The sequence below is a fragment of the Schistocerca serialis genome, chromosome 8, assembly GCF_023864345.2.
Source record: "Schistocerca serialis cubense isolate TAMUIC-IGC-003099 chromosome 8, iqSchSeri2.2, whole genome shotgun sequence".
Lineage (NCBI taxonomy): Eukaryota > Metazoa > Arthropoda > Insecta > Orthoptera > Acrididae > Schistocerca > Schistocerca serialis.
The window spans coordinates 516101045-516115958 of record NC_064645.1 but is presented as its reverse complement, the minus strand read 5'-3'; positions in this window follow the sequence as shown (position 1 = coordinate 516115958).

The window sequence follows — 14914 nt, the reverse complement described above, 5'->3', positions numbered from 1 at the left end:
CTGGCAGAAGTAAAACCGTGTGGACGGGGCGTGAGTCGTGCTCGGGTAGCTCAGAGGTTTTCTAATTTGTTTACACTGAGTGGAGGACGTAATGGGATATTGGCTACCATATTCACACACAGTTTTCCCGGTTCTTCTGCTACTTGAAATGTGATGCAGCGTCGTGTGGTGGGCCCTGCATCCAGCGCCGCCTCGGCCGTCGCTCCCGCGCGGCGTCGCACCTCCGGCCAGGTGGCCGCTGCAGCTGCCGCCTAATCCGCATTACTGAGTTGCGCGGCGCCTCGCCCGCCGTAACAAGTTGGCCGCCACCTCGCCTAAGCCGGCCCAGTTTGCGGAGCCCGGCAATTGTGCCGAGGGCGTCGTTACGCGGGCGGGCAGCCGTCCGTGCGGCCTCAAGGCAAACCACGGCCTGCCTCGTTAGCTGAGAGACAACTGGGGCCGCCTCGGGCGGCACGCTACGAGAGCCACCAGTCTTCACGAATCTGTTTTCTACGCTCCACTGCATGGACGCGTGTGCTCCTGTGCCTCATAAGTTCAACTTTTTTCTTCCTTTCGTTCTCTATTCCAAGGAGCATAGTGGGCTGCTGGACGTTCCTTTCGAAAAAATGGTTTAAATGGCTCTGAGCACTATGGGACTTAACATCTGAGGTCATCAGTCCCCTAGACTTAGAACTACTTAAACCTAACTAACCTAAGGACATGACACAACACCCAGTCATCACGAGGCAGAGAAAATCCCTGACCCCGCCGGAAATCGAACCCGGGAACCCCGGCGCGGGAAGCGAGAACGCTACCGCCCGACCACGAGCTGCGGACTCCCGCGGTTCCAGTCTGAAGTGCCTAGAACCGCTCGGCCACAAAGGCCGGCCTTGCCTTTCAGCCAAATACTGCCCGTACTGGAAGTGGGGCAGAAGGTGGTCCAGATTGGAATTGATGGGGTGAGATTACCACTTTGATTACTGCTTCCGACATTTACCTTACAATCAAGGTAAATCTCTATAAAAGTCTTTGCCAAAACATGAAGGTAGTAACTAGTTTTTATTAGGTCAATTTCTTCTCCGTTTTCTTCGGTACAAATTTTACAACTGATATTAAACTAACACCCCTATGAGAGAGAAAATTCTTATTTTATGCATATCTCACCCCTGAATGACACTACACCCTTCTATGGGAATGTAGGCTTTCTAGGTGAATTTCGATGATGCAATCTTCTCGGCTCTCTATCTCTCTCTTTTTCGTTCTTCTTCAGTCATCAGACTTCTAACCAGTTTGGTGTGGCCCACCACAATCCTCTCTCGTGTGCCAACCTCTTTATCTCAGAGTAGCTGGGTGTATTCCAATTTCTGTTTTCTTCTACCATTTTTACCCTATAAAACTCCATATGCACTACTGGCCATTAAAATTGCTACACCAAGAAGAAATGCAGATGATAAACGGCTATTCATTGGACAAATATATTATACTATAACTGAGATGTGATTATATTTTCACACAATTTGGGTGCATAGATCCTCAGAAATCAGTACCCAAAACAACCACCTCTGGCCGCAATAACGGCCTTGATACGCCTGGGCATTGAGTCAAACAGAGCTTGGATGGCGTGTACAGGTACAGCTGCCCATGCAGCTTCAACACGATACCACAGTTTATCAAGAGTAGTGACTGTCGTATTGTGACGAGCCAGTTGCTCGGCCACCATTGAACAGACGTTTTCAATTGATGAGAGATCTGGCGAATGTGCTGGCCAGGGCAGCAGTCGAACATTTTCAGTATCCAGAAAGGCCCGTACAGGACCTTCAACATGTGGTCGTGCATTATCCGGCTGGAATGTAGGGTTTCGCAGGGATCGAATGAAGGGTAGAGCCACGTGTCGTAACACATCTGAAATGTAACATCCACTGTTCAAAGTGCCGTCAATGTGAACAAGAGGAAACGTTTAACCAATGGCACCCCATACCATCACGCCGCGTAATACGCCAGTATGACGATGACGAATACACGCTTCCAATGTACATTCACCGTGATGTCACCAAACACGGATGCGACCTTTTGATGCTGTAAACAGAAACTGGATTCATCCGAAAAATGACGTTTTGCCATTCGTGCACCCAGGTTCGTCGTTGAGTACACCATTGCAACTTCTCCTGTCTGTCATGCAGAGTCAACAGTAACCGCAGCTATGGTCTCCGAGCTGATAGTCCATGCTGCTGCAAACGTCGTCGAACTGTTGGTGCGGATTGTTGTTGTCTCGTAAACGTCCCCATCTGTTGACTCAGGAATCGTGACATGGCTGCACGATCCATTACAGCTATGTGGATAAGATGCCTGTCATCTCGACTGCCAGTGATAAGAGGCTATTGGGATCCAGTACGGCGTTCCGTATTACCCTCCTGAACCCACCGATTCCCTACTCTGCTAACAGTCATTGGATCTCGACCAACGCGAGCCGCAATGTCGCGACACGATAAACCGCAATCGCGTTAGGCTACAATTCGACCTTTATCAAAGTCGGAAACGTGATGATACGCATTTCTCCTCCTTACACGAGGCATCACAACAACGTTTCACCAGGAAACGTCGGTCAACTGTTGTGTATGAGAAATCGGTTGGAAACTTTCCTCATGTCAGCAAGTTGTAGGTGTCGCCAACGGCGCCAACCTTGTGTGAATGCTCTGAAAAGGTAATCATTTTCATATCGTAGCATCTTCTTCCTGTCGGTTAAATTTCGCGTCTCTAGCACGGCATCTTCGTGGTGTAGCAATTCTAATGGCCAGTGGTGTAGTACCACGGAAGTTATTCCCTTGTCCTTAAGAACGTCCTTCCATTCTGTCCCCTCTTCTTGTCAGTGTTTTCCACATACTGCTTTCCTCGCTGACTCTGTGGGAAGCGCCTCATTCCTTATCAGTCCACCTGATTTTCTAAATTCTTCTGTAGGACCACATCTCAAATGATTTGATTCTCTGCTTTCCGGTTTTCTAGTAGTTCATATTTCATTACCGATATGAGTCTATACTCCAAACCTACTTTCCCAGAAAGATCTCCCTTAAATTATGACCTATTTTCGATCTAGTAGACTTCTCTTGGCCAGGAATGCTCTTTTTGCCTTTGCTAGTCTGCTTTTACTGTCCTCCTTGCTCCGTCCGGCTTGGGTTACTTTGCTGCCTAAATAGCAGAGTTCCGTAACTTCACCGATCCTTACGGCAAGTATATCGCTGTTCCTATTTCTGCTACTTCTCATTACTTTCATCTTTATTCGATTTACTCACTCCATATTCCGGAATCGTTGAACTGTTCATTCCACTCAGCAGTTCCTGTATTTCTTCTTTATTTTCACTGAGGATAGCAATGTCATCAGCGAATCGTATCATTGATTACCTTTCACCCTGAATTTTAATCCATCGAAGTTCTCCTACATTTCCGTCATTGCTTCTTCGATGTGTAGACTGAACAGCTGGGGCGAAAGATTACGTCTGTTTCTTACACACTTTTTAATCCGAGCAATTCATTCTTGTGATCTTCCACCCTCATTGTTTCCTCATTGCTCTTGTACATATTTAATATTACTTGTCTCTACCTATAGCTTATCCCTAATTTTCTCAGAATTTCCAACGTCTTGCACCATTTCACACTGCCGAACGCTTATTCCAAGTCGACAGATCCATGAACGCGTTCTGATTTTTCTTTAGTCTTGCTTCCGTTATCAACCGCAACGTTAGAATAGCCACTCTGTTGGCTTTACCTTTCCTAAAGCCAAACTGATTGTCATCTAATTCATTCTCAGTTTTATTCCTCATTATTTTGTATATTATTATTGTCAGCGACTTGGATGTATGACCTGTTGAGCTGGTTGTGCGATAATTCTCGCACTTGACGGCTCATGCGCTCTTCGGAATTCTCTGGCTGATATTTTTCCGAAAGTCAGATGGTATATGGTCAGACTCATAAACTCTACACACCAAGGATAATAATAGTTTTGTGGCCGCTTCCCCCAATGATTTTAGAAATTATTATGAAGTATTATCTATCCATTATGCCTTACCCGATTTTAAGTCTTACAAAGCTAATTCTGGAACTGGATACCCCGTCTCCTTTATATCGACTCCTTTTTCTCTACAAGGTGTTACAAAAAGGTACGGCCAAACTTTGAGGAAACATTCCTCACACACAAATAAAGAAAAGATGTGATGTGGACATGTGTCCGGAAACGCTTAATTTCCATGTTAGAGCTCATTTTAGTTTCGTCAGTATGTACTGTACTGCCTCGATTCACCGTCAGTTGGCCCAATTGAAGGAAGGTAATGTTGACTTCGGTGCTTGTGTTGACATGTGACTCATTGCTCTACAGTACTAGCATCAAGCACATCAATACGTAGCATCAACAGGTTAGTGTTCATCACGAACGTGGTTTTGCAGTCAGTGCAATGTTTACAAATGCGGAGTTGGCAGATGCCCATTTGATGTATGGATTAGCACGGGGCAATAGCCGTGGCGCGGTACGTTTGTATCGAGACAGATTTACAGAACGAAGGTGTCCCGACAGGAAGACGTTTGAAACAATTGATCTGCGTCTTAGGGAGCACGGAACATTCCAGCCTATGACTCGCGACTGGGGAAGACCTAGAACGACGAGGACACCTGAAATGGACGAGGCAATTCTTCGTGCAGTTGACGATAACCCTAATGTCAGCGCCAGAGAAGTTGCTGCTGTACAAGGTAACGTTGACCACGTCACTGTATGGAGAGTGCTGCGGGAGAACCAGTTGTTTCCGTACCATGTACAGCGTGTGCAGGCACTATCAGCAGCTGATTGGCCTCCACGGGTACACTTCTTGAATGGTTCATCCAACAATGTGTCAATCCTCATTTCAGAGCAAATGTTCTCTTTACGGATGAGGCTTCATACCAACGTGTTCAAATTGTAAATTTTCACAATCAACATGTGTGGGCTGACGAGAATCCGCACACAATTGTGCAATCACATCTTCAACACAGATTTTCTGTGAACGTTTGGGCTGGCATTGTTGGTGATGTCTTGTTTGGGCGCCATGTTCTTCCACCTACGCTCAATGGAGCACGTTATCATGATTTCATACGGGATACTCCACCTGTGCTGCTAGAACATGTGCCTTTACAAGTACGACACAACATGTGGTTCATGTACGATGGAGGTCCTGCACATTTCAGTCGAAGTGTTCGTACGCTTCTCAACAACAGATTCGGTGACCGATGGATTGGTAGAGGCGGACCAATTCCATGGCCTCCCAGCTCTCCTGACCTCAACCGTCTTGACTTTCATTTATGGGGGCATTTGAAAGCTCTTGTCTACGCAACCCCGGTACCAAATGTAGAGGCTCTTCGTGCTCGTATTGTGGACGGCTGTCGTACAATACGCCATTCTCCAGGGCTGCAGCAGCGCATCAGGGATTCCATGCGACGGAGGGTGGATTCATGTATCCTCGCTAACGGAGGACATTTTGAACATTTCCTATAACAAAGTATTTGAAGTCACGCTGGTACGTTCTGTTGCTGTGTGTTCCCAATTCCATGGTTAATGTAATTTAAAGAGAAGTAATAAAATGAGCTCTAACATGGAAAGTAAGCGTTTCCGGACACATGTCAACATAACATATTTTCTTTCTTTGTGTGTGAAGAACGTTTCCTGAAAGTTTGGCTGTACCTTTTTGTAACACCCTGTATATGCGTCATGAAACAAGTCTTTCGCCTCACAGAGGCCTTCACGTACTCATTCCACCAATTCGCTCTCCTCTCTGCGCTTATTACTGGAATTCCAATAGCACTCTTAATGTTACCACCCTTGCTTTTCATTTCACCGAAGGTTGTATATATATATATATATATATATATATATATATATATATATATATATATATAAAATGGCTGCATGAAAAATGTGATTGTTGGAAAGACTGAAAGACTGACACAGAATATATATATATATATATATATATATATATATATATATATATATACATATTTTCTGTGTCAGTCTTTCCAACAATCATTTCTTTTTCTATTTCTTCACATTTTTCATGCAGCCATTTCGCATTAGCTTCCCTGTGCTTCATATTTATTTCATTGCTACGTGACTTTCATTTCTGTGTTCCCGAATTTCCCAGAATATTTTTGTATTTCCTTCTTTCATTGATCAACTGAAGTATTTCTTTTGTTAGTCATGGTTTCTTCACAGTTACCTTATTGCGCAATTCTTTTTCCTTTCCAACACCTGTGATTACCCTTTCGGGACGCCCATGCCTCTTTAACTGCCTACTGAGCTGTTTCTTACCGCAGCATCTGTACCCTCAGAGAACTTCAAGCGTATCTTTTCATTCATTCATTAGTACATCTGTATCCCACTTCTTTGAGCATTGATTCCTTCAGACTAGTCTTTTGCACCTCAGCCCACGTTGTATCATTATTAAATTGTGATCTAAGTCGGTGTCTGCACCTGGGTTGTCTTATAATCCACTATCTCATTTCGGAATCTCTGCCCGACCGTGATGAAATCTAGATAAAATCTTCCGGTATCTCTCAGCATTTTCCGAGTATATCTCCTCCTCTTGTAATTCTTGAACAGAATATTCTCTATTAATAGCTGAAATTTAATTCAGAACTATATAACTATTTCTCCTCTATCATTCTAGTAACAAGCCCATATTTTCCCGTAAGCCTTTATTCAATCCCTTCCCCTACAAATGTAATCAAATCTCTTATGACTGTTGGATTTTGATCTCCCTTTAAGTATTGAATTACCCATTCAATATCCTCATATGCTTCCTGTATCTCTTCATCTTCAGACTGAGGCATCGGCATGTATACTGAACTGTCGTTGTCGGTGTTGGTTTGCTATCGATTGCGATGAAAACAGCCCCATCACTAAACTCTTCACAGTATCTCACTCTTTGCCCTACCTTCCTATTCGTAATGAATCCTGATGTCCGGTACTTAACTTCCCACTGCTGATGATATTACGTTTCACATATATGAGCAAATATACTGTACTTGTCTTGTTAGCATTTCACTTCACTGATCCGAACTATATATGGACTGAGCCTTAGAATTTCCATTTCCAGATGTTCTAACTTCCCTATCACATTCAAGCCTTAACATTCCACGCTCTGATTTGTAGAACGTTTTCCTCTCGATGGTTATTCACTCTTTTCTCACGGTCACCTCTACCTTGGCAGTCACCCCCCGAAGGTCCGAATGGGGGCTATTCCGGAATCTTTCGCCGATGGAGAGATTATCATGACACTTATTCAATTACAGGCAACATGATCTTTGGAAATACATTATATATCTTCAGTGTAGGGGTTTCCACTGCCTTCTGCAACCTCATGCCGTTAATCATATCTGATTCTTCCGTTCCCCACCCCAATGATAAGACAGTGTTCTGAACCTCTTTCCGCGTCTCTGCTCTTTTTGACAAGGCCGTTGAGTAAGTGAGGGTGACATTTTATGCCGGGAGTCTTCGGCCGTCTTTGCTGATGATTTTTATTCAAAATTTAAGCGGTATTGTGGTTCAAACCCAGGATGGAGGATATTTTCGTTACTAACCATTGACGATACTCCTAGACCATCGTTATCAATCGAATCAAGGCTTCGTTCTGCAACTATGTTTCGACAAGCTTCCGATCTTCAGCTTCGGTCGAAGTTTTCACCTGAATATGACAGGCAGGAAACTTGACGAATGGTTGCCACAGAATGACGCCTTGGCTTCGTTGATAACCCCAGATGACATCATCAATACAATCTTAACTCACTTTCTTGTACGTCTGTTCGATAGAGGGGGCTGGATGAAGGAGAACAATTATGGTTACACATGACATGTCGGCCACCATACGCCACTGGTGTGCTGTATGGGTAGTACCGGAATGCATTCTAGGCAGTATGTGAGCGGATGGGCACAGCTGAGAGGGTATGGGATTTCTTGGCTGTGAATCTATTCAGTACACATTTTGCAGTCCACATTAAACTAATTTTTTGATCAGCTGAGGACTAGTAATTTTAGACAGCTCAGAACCGAGTGAGAATACAACTTTAACACGCTTTCTTGGCGGTCTCCTTGGTAGGGATGCGGGTGAAGGCGAAAACGTTTGGTAATACCTTACATCTAGGCTTTCTAACACGACTGGAGTGTGTTGCAGTTAGCATTGGAATGCGTTCCAAGTCGTATGGTAGGGGACAGGCGCGGATGAATAGAGAATAGGGGGAAGAGGAGATGGTTACTCCTTTTCTGTCTGTCTTTTTGAATACAAATTTTGCAGTTAGTTTAAAATTAACTTCCCAGTGAGGTAGAACGTTGAAAACTTTAAGATCATAACTAGATGACAACGCATTATTAAGTCCCGTTCCTGTCAGATTTGTGGCAGAGGTTACTTTCCTTGCCACAGTCATTTTCCGGTGACCTAGAGACGTGAAATTTTCGACATAGCTCATAACGGGATGACAATGCTGAGCGAGTACGGCTCACTATTTAATTTTTGTTCTATTGTTTTTGAAATCACCCACCTTCTCAGTACTCGCCGCGATGTAAATATCGAGGTCGGATTGGAGTCTCTGGTCGCCGCATATCTTTGGCGAATTGGCGTCCCGCGCGCCGCGAGGCGACAGAACGAGGAAGAAGGGTGTTGCGGGCATGGGTGTGTGTGTCGTTCTTAGCGTAAGTTAGTCTAAGTAGTGTGTAAATCTAGGCGCCGATGACCTCAGCCGTTTGGTCCCTTAGAAAATCACACACATCTGAACATTTTAAGGGGGTTGCTGTGAGTTAGCTCTGGACTGTGCGTGAGCAGCGACGTCGGTGTTGGAGGGCAAGGCCGCTTGGTCGGTTTGCGGATTGTGGTCATCGCGTGGTCATTCAAGGGCTGAGAAGTTATTTCTTGGTTCTGCCCTTCGGTTCCGACGAAGAATTACGGCAAGTTCGGTGTATGAGGTGAACATAAGAATTCTACAAAGGTGCACGTTGGTGGCGAGTAATCAGACTTGTAAGTGGTGTAAGCTTTGCTTCGGTACTGCAGTCTCCAGTTGGACCGCTGCTTGGGAGGAGAGCGTTTATATGGCATTGTCATCTACTTAGCTGCTTTAAAGTAAGTGACTGTTAGCACTGATATCGGCATTGTCATCTATTGAGCTGCTTTAAAGTAAATGACAATTTTGGTAGGTGGATCCAAGTGAGGGACCGAATCATTGCATGTCCTGTTAAGAAACCTAAGTCGGCCCCAGCGTGTTAAACTCTTATCTACAGTTATATCGAGTAACTTGACACTCTGGTAGTGTCCACGAGTGAACTTTGGAGGTACTGTTAAGTATTTGTAATAACAAAAAGATTCATTGTGGGGCTTTCCAGTCGGACGCTTATGTATCGTGTTGATTGCAGTTCACTTCTTGTGGTATTTTACGGTTCTACTTGTCGTGGTGAAATCGCCGATATTATTTTGATAATTTAGCTTGGGACGGAATTCTGTGTTTTGATGTGGCCCTGCCAAGAGTTTAAAGCCCGATATATTTTCTTACTGCCTTTGCTGAGATTGCCTTGCAACAGTTGTTGATTTGTCTCTTGTCTGCGCCACTGTACTGCTATTTGGTGCGGTGCGGCATAATCGAAGTTTTCAGTAGTACCGCATCTACTCCCGCTCCCGTTTTAAGATTTGCGAGCCACGTCGATATCAATGTGTAATCCCAGTACGCAATTCGTCAGTATCGATGTACAGGGTGATTCAAAAAGAATACCACAACTTTAAAAATGTGTATTTAATGAAAGAAACTTAATATAACCTTCTGTTATACATAATTACAAAGAGTATTTAAAAAGGTTTTTTTCACTTAAAAACAAGTTCAGAGATGTTCAATATGGCCCCCTCCAGACACTCGAGCAATATCAACCCGATACTCCAACTCGTTCCACACTCTCTGGAGATGTTAGAGAATTGTCTGTTCCCTCAGCTCGAACAAGAAGCACAACAATTCATATTTCAGCAGGATGGAGCGCCACCACATTGGCACTTATCTGTCCGTAACTACCTGAACGTCAACTACCCGAGGCGATGGATCGGCCGCCAGGCAGCCCGTGACAGAGCACTTCATCACTGGCCTCCAAGAAGCCCTGATCTTACCCCCTGCGATTTTTTCTTATGGGGGTATGTTAAGGATATGGTGTTTCGGCCACCTCTCCCAGCCACCATTGATGATTTGAAACGAGAAATAACAGCAGCTATCCAAACTGTTACGCCTGATATGCTACAGAGAGTGTGGAACGAGTTGGAGTATCGGGTTGATATTGCTCGAGTGTCTGGAGGGGGCCATATTGAACATCTCTGAACTTGTTTTTGAGTGAAAAAAAACTTTTTAAATACTCTTTGTAATGATGTATAACAGAAGGTTATATTATGTTTCTTTCATTAAATACACATTTTTAAAGTTGTGGTATTCTTTTTGAATCACCCTGTATAATCCCAGTACGCAATTTGTGTAAGTTGGTTGCGCCGTGTTAACGTTTTCCACATCGTGGAAAATCTTTCCCCCTGTCGCATGTGATCCAGCAGGACAGCATGGTGCACAACACCGCATGACCACGACGAAACCAGGAGATATGTATTGTATATTATTTTTTTAACGGATGTAACCACTGAGCTTGAGAGTTTGTGTTTCTTTATTTATTTTGAAAGGAAAAGATTTACGTACCTGGTTAATTATAACATCTATGCTTAATTATTTGTCATAATTCGTTGGGTGTAGTATGTATCGCATGTAGGGAGGTTTATGGTATAGTGTTTAAAACGCAGGGAAATATTTTGTGATTGGTGCCCTACGAGGCTACGGAGTTTGAGTGTACGTTGATAGCAATCAGATTTTATTGCGTTTAAGTTGTTGTTTGAATTATAATTTCGTGATCAATATTTTATTGCCTTTAGAGATCACAGGTGATACCTAGGAAAGTTTTGGTATTGCAATGTGACGATAGAATCTTTTATTTAATCTTGCATTTTGCAATTTGTATTTTTTCCCCTTTGCTTAAAAAGTGATTTTGGGTTTTAAGCGTTGTAAATTGATTCGGGAAGCTGTTCTTTGATCTGTTATTATTCAAAAGACTGTTGGCTAAATAATGCATCAAGAACTTTAATTCAGAATCTATACTGATGATCTTGTTCATGATAACGGATGTTCACTTACTATATTAAAGTAAAGTTATTAAAGTTGTAAAATTAACGCAAAAAAGAATCTTTTATTAGAGGAACGGTGCCTGTCTGAACTTCCCACAATTTCCACGTATTCAAGGTATTGGGTATTGGCCTTCAGGCGCTGTCTGCCTTTTCCCGGGTATTTATCCCAGCTAACGCCTTCGGGGCCATGTCAAATGCAATATTAACTAGCCTTTTGTCTGGTGTATTTCGGAATAGACTTTATGTTTTCCCACTTTTCCTGCTCCAGTCATTAACAGTTCATTGGAAGAACGAACGCTGGGAAGGCCCTGTGCCAGATTGAGTCTCCGTGTTACTTTCACTGCGTTTTCGCATGATATACGTAAGTCAACCAATTTATTAGTTGGGTCAGATGTGAAGAGAAACTAAAATAAAACTTAGAATTTTAGCTCATGTCTGAAATCGATTAAAAGTTCCACAAGCGCAAGACTGAACAGCAAAAAGTAATTGAAGCCAAAACAATTTTTAATATACCGGGTTTGTAAATTTTCATTTTTTGAATTTTGTCATAAAATCTCAGGTAACATAAGGCTTTTGGGGTTGCTACTAATAGTCCACAGACGAAGATTGGAACTTAAATAGTGGCAACTATTTATTCAAAACCGATACCAAAGAGTTACATGTTTGCTCCTGTTACTGTCCTTCAAAGCAGTCACCAGCGTTGTGTAGAACGCGTTGCCAGCGATGTGGAGGGCGCAGTATGCCGTTAGCAGAACCTGTCCTGTTAATGGTGCGAATGGAGCGGTCTGAAGTTATGGTGATTCTCGTGTACGGCTGTGATGGTGTTATCCTAACGCATTACGGTCCTCCACGGCAGACTGTCAATGCAATTACACTACTGGCCATTAAAATTGCTACACCAAGAGGAAATGTAGATGATACACGGGTATTCATTGGACTAATATATTACACTAGATCTGACATGTAATTACATTTTCACGCAATTTGGGTGCATAGAACCTGAGAAATCAGTACACAGAACAACCACCTCTGCCCGTTATAACGGCCTTGATACGCCTGGGCATTGAGTCAAACAGAGCTTGAATGGCGGGTACAGGTACAGCTGCCCATGCCGCTTCAACACGATACCATAGTTCATCAAGAGTAGTGACTGGCGTATTGTGACGAGACAGTTGCTCGGCCACCATTGATCAGACGTTTCCAATTGGCAAGAGGTCTGGAGAATGTGCTGGCCAGGGCAGCAGTCGAACATTTTCTGTATCCAGAAAGGCCGGTACAGGACCTGCAACATGCGGTCGTGCATTATCCTGCTGAAATGTAAGGTTTCGCAGGGATAGAATGAAGGGTAGAGCCACGGGTTGTAACACATCTGAAATGTAACGTCCACTGTTCAACGTGCCGTCAATGCGAACAAAAGGTGATCGAGACGTGTAACCAATGGCACCCCATACCATCACGCCGGGTGATACGCCAGTATGGCGATGACGAATACACGCTTACAAAGTGCGTTCTCCGCGATGTCGCCAAACACGGATGCGACCATCACGATGCTGTAAACAGAACCTAGATTCATCCGAAAAAATGACGTTTTGCCATTCGTTCACCCAGGTTCGTCGTTGAGTACACCATCGCAGGCGCTCCTGTCTGTTATGCAGCATGAAGGGTAACCGCAGCCACGGTCTCCGAGCTGATAGTCCATGCTGCTGCAAACGTCGTCGAACTGTTCGTGCAGACGGATTTTGTCTTGCAAACGTCCTCGTCTGTTGACTCACGGATCGAGACGTGGCTGCACGATCCGTTACAACAATGCAGATAAGATGCCTGTCATCTCGACTGCTAGTGATACGAGGCCGTTGGGATCCAGCACGGCGTTCCGTATTACCCTTCTAAACCCACCGATTCCATATTCTGCTAACAGTCATTGGATCTCGACCAACGCGAGCAGCAATTTCACGATACGATAAACCTTTATCAAAGTCGGAACCGTGATGGTACGCATTTCTCCTCCTTACACGAGGCATCATAACAACGTTTCACCAGGCAACGCCATTCAACTGCTGTTTGTGTATGAGAAATCGGTTGGAAACTTTCCTCATGTGAGCACGTTGTAGGCGTCGCCATCGGCGCCAACCATGTGTGAATGCTCTGAAAAGCTAATCATTTGCATATCACAGCATGTTCTTCCTGTCGGTTAAATTTCGCGTCTGTAGCACTTCATCTTGGTGGTGTAGCAATTTTAATGGCCTGTAGTCTATTACTGTTCGTTATTGGAGCATCACTTGCGACCAACTTCGCGATAGGAGAGGCGACACTTTCTGCGCAACCACACATTAGTTTGCACGACAGCGCGCGGGCGCATACAGCGCAAGCTGTGGCTGCTCTGTTCGGTGTATGGGACTTGGAAGTACTGTACCATCCACCATACTCCCAGGACTTAAGTCCTTGTAACTTTGACTAGATTCCGAAGAAGAAGGAAGGACTTCGTGGCGTTTGCTTCAGAACTGTTCCAGAGATTCGACAGGCAGTAGACCGTATCATTCGCACCATCAACAGAACACGCTCTGCTAACTGTATACTACACCTTCCACATCGCTGGCACGGGTTCTACACAGCGCTGGTGACTACTTTGAAGGACAGTAACCGGTGCAAACATGTAACTCTTTTTGTATCGGTTATGAATAAATAGTTGCCAATAGTACCAGGGAGATAGTGAGGAAGACAGATTGAGGGCTCACCTCAGATCTGCCAGCAGGACACCTGTACGAGAATATAGGCTACTGTGAGGTGACTAGCACTGCTGCATTGAGGGAAGACCTATTCACACGAAAGGAACTTGTTCGCTCTCAGACTGTTGTCCCAGGTTTCCAAAATTTAATGTTGCAGTTTAAACGCATTATAAATCGTGACGGATTATAAATAGTGCTCTGAAGAAGGATGTTCCAAGCAACTGGATTAATGAAGAAAAAGACTCACCGTCGCTTAACAATGAAACTCGGAAAATACTTAGGAAAGGGTGTTGCACTTGTTCAAAAGAGAAAGTGAAAATGACGATAGGTGAAAGATAGTAGCAATTCATGCACCTGTAAAAAGATCTATGCGCGAAGCGTAGAACAACTGCTACCGTCATACCTTAGCAAAGGTCCTGCAGATAATCGGAGAAAATTCTGGTCCTAGGTACAAATCCTTACGCGGGTAGAAGACTTCCGCAGTGTCACTCGTTCACCAGACTGGTGCGGCTGCAGAAGACAGAAAAAGGAAAAATCGATGTTTCAAATTTCGCATTCAAAAAACTGTTGACGCAGGAGAGTTGTAAAAACACATTGTCGTTTGACCATCGCACAGAATCCCGTATGGAGGACATCTTAATAAGCAATTCCGGCGTGGAGAAACAACTGAAATAGTTGAAAGTAAGTGGTTTCCAGATTCTGATGGAATCCTAATTCGATGTTAGAACGAGTACTCCATGGCAATGATCTCTTACATGGCTTACATTTATCGTAAATCTCTGCCCAACGCAAAGTTCCAAGCTACTCGAAAAAAGCGTTGGTGACTCCCGGATATAAGAAGGTTAAAAGAACGGACAAGCAAAATTACAGAACTATATCTTTAATATCGGTTTACTACAGAATACTTGATCAAGGCTGTCCGCCGTCCTGTTTGTTTTTACAGCTGGTAGACAGTGTAACGGTGACAGTGACAGCTCAAGAACACAGTGAAGAAGATGATAAAAACAGAAA